The following is a 3,138-nucleotide window of genomic DNA, read 5'->3' on the forward strand; positions in this document are numbered from 1 at the left end:
TTTAATTTATTTATTTCAAATCATTTATATTTGTCTGTGAAATTTTGGTCAGGTCTGTAGTGTTAGTTTCCTCTTTGTGTTCTCTGTCTCCCTCTGCTGCTCAGCTCAGGACACTCACAGTAGTTAGTCCAGTCCTGGTCCTTTTGCTCACAGGGAGGATGGTAAGGCCTCTCAACTGAAAAAAAAAAAAACACTTTGGGCCACTGATGTCCTGGGCCCTGGTGACACCTTGACATTTCATGCTGAGCCAGTGCTCATAACCGTGTCTCAGTCTTTGTGGGAGGAAAGGATTGGTGTCAGGTTCCAGATGGGCTTTGGTTTAAGTCCACCTTCTTTCTGTCATGCCCCTACCCTGGGGAAGGCTCTAGAAAAGCTGCTGTGGAGCTCTTCAACACTTGAGCTGAGTCATCCCATGGCTAATTTCAGATCTGTGTGCAGTTCCAAACTCTGCGGCTGGTGCACGAGGCCAAGCACAGTCCTTGAAGAACTAGTTCTGCCACTGTGGGCATGCTGAGGAGCTTGGGCTATGCCACTGCTGTTCTCCCAGTAGCTGCAGTAGTGTGACTCTACCAAGGCTAGTTTGGTCTAGTCCTCTGCCCACTCCCACATCAGACCCTAACTGGGAGATCTGTTGCACCTGTATCTGTTGGCCGAGTGAAGCTGTGGGCTCAAGGGCCTCATTCAAGTGTTTAGTAGCTCAGCAAGGCGTTAGGAGCCACACTTTCATTTTGGGGCGCTGGAGGGGGGGGGAGAGACTTTACCAAGGAATTTCTCAGGTTAGTTTGGATTCTATGCCCCACATATGGGACATCAGATAATGAACTAACTATATGTAGGCTTTCCTGACCCACTCTATCCTGTTTAGTTTCAGAGTAAACAACACAGAGATAACAGATATTAATAAGCTACAAACCTAAACTAGGCAGTTTGTGTGCTATTCTAGCTTACAGTCAAACCATACACACCATGCTACTTGCAGTTTGAGTCTCACCTGGATTATTCTGTTCCTTGTGTGTCCTCATAGAGAGCTTCTTTTGCCACTTGGTCATGGTCCATCCTCATTGTTCATCCTCCTTCATGGGGACCTCCTTCTTTCTGTTCTTTCTTCCTCCTCGTGGTACCTACCTGAGAGCCCCTATTCAATCTCAAGTTCTTCCTTTCTCTCTTTCCTGCCCAGTCAAATGCTCTAGCCTTTTTAAACCAATCACAGATTACAGGGGAACATTCTTTACAACATATTGATTATTACAGTGCCGCAGTATCAAGTTACAGTCTGATTGGGGCACAGAACTCAGCTTTTGAATACACAGCTCACAAGACTAACCCCAATAGGGGTTAACTTAAGTTTTAAGATGTAGTTGAGAACAAGCCTAAGGTAAAGCCAAGATTTCATAAAAAAAAAATCTTGCCAGGCAGTGGTGGTGCACGCCTTTAATCCCAGCACTTGGGAGGCAGAGGCAGGTGAATTTCTGAGTTCGAGGCCTATCGAGATAGTCTGGCAATAACTGGCACTCAACAGTTTTAATTAGAGTGCCATTCATAGGGCATATAATCAAAACTTAGGCTTTCAGGTGATACTACTCACTGCTACGTTTTTGATGGGGATTTTAAGAAATTTCTCTGTAGTCCATTGCCATGGTGTATAGAAACTAGTGTTTATTGTGCAATAGCTATACCAAGGGAAGCTCATGAATATTGGCTATACTGTAAATTAGAAAATTAATTTATATCAAAGGCACAAGGAAAATTAACATTGGATTGCATCTGCATTGATTGATGTAATTTTTTATACATGTGTGAAAAATATAGGACATTAGGAACAAATGGAAAAATGAGCAAATGTTTGTCATACATTATATTCATTGCAGACCTGAATCTAAACTTGCAATGTAGGCTTGTTTACTCCTCACTATTTTTCCATATTGAAAGTGGTATTAGTCTCATTTCTCTGAAAAGAACCTGAAGCTCAGAAGTTACTCTAAATACTTTGAAGTGTCAGAACTCAGACAATCCCATGAATCATTTATTCTAGAGACTATACTTTATCTATGAGTGCAGAGCTTTCAAACTGTTCAGCAAAACAATAATTATGTGCTTTAGAAACCTAACTTGACTACATACAAAATGTTCAAGAAAGCATTAACATGGAAGCAGTTTTTCAGGCACATTCTCTTGAAGTTCATGAGAAGAACTAGCTAACTGTAGATGACAGAAATCAAAGATGAGGTGACTTATCTTGTGGGACTCCCATAAATTATCTTGACTATTCACTATACCTACGTTTCCCTGGTCTCTTCATCCTGTGAGCCTTCCATGGTTTCTAGATTTGCCTCTGACTCTTCCAGGAAAGTTGCAATGTCTTAGGAAACCTAACAATAAAAACTGTGAAAATATGCTTGTAAATGACTAAAAAACGTGAACACTGCTACCTTTTAAATATACCACACACTTCAAGCATCATCCACCTGTGACCACTGAATGATGCCCTACCTTCCTTCCCTGTTGAGTTAATGGAATATAAAATTCCATGTCTCACCTGACTTATCAACAGCATAGGGCTCCCTCTTCCAGAAATCTGATCTGTTAGAGTGATCCATCCTTGATGTTAAAGCCTCTTTCTGCTTGTGGCATTCATAGCTGATTTCCCACCCTTTGGTCCCTTGATTATCTAACACCTAACCCTTAAAGTCTGGAAGCAACCACTCTTTGGCTGCTTAGGATAGGATTAGGGATAGAGTTAGGGTTAGGGTCCATTTACAAGTGGGCAAGCAAAGAGAAAAAAAGAAGGCACTAACTCTGTGGTGACAATTTTAATTAATCTGTTCTTGAATTTTATATACCTGGAAGTGTTGTGTTTTAAAAAAGGTAAGAGAGGAGGAATATGCTTTGATGGATGTGTAATCAGGTATGGATCTGCCTCAGCAGATCCATGCTGAGGCATTCCTTCCCCCTGAGGGACACCATAGTATAGTATAGAATAGAGTTTATTCAGGGCATGGGGAGGGGAGTTGAAAGGATAGTAGAGGCAGAGAGAGAGAGAGAGAGAGTGAGGTCATGGGCAGGTAGAGAGAGAGGAGGGAGGGGAATAGGGAGAGAGTGGGCTAAGGGCAAGGGGACAGATTGGGAGCAAGAGCAAGA

This window comes from Mus caroli, unplaced genomic scaffold, assembly GCF_978045245.1.
Source record: "Mus caroli unplaced genomic scaffold, Mus_caroli_1 scaffold_11, whole genome shotgun sequence".
Taxonomy (NCBI): domain Eukaryota; kingdom Metazoa; phylum Chordata; class Mammalia; order Rodentia; family Muridae; genus Mus; species Mus caroli.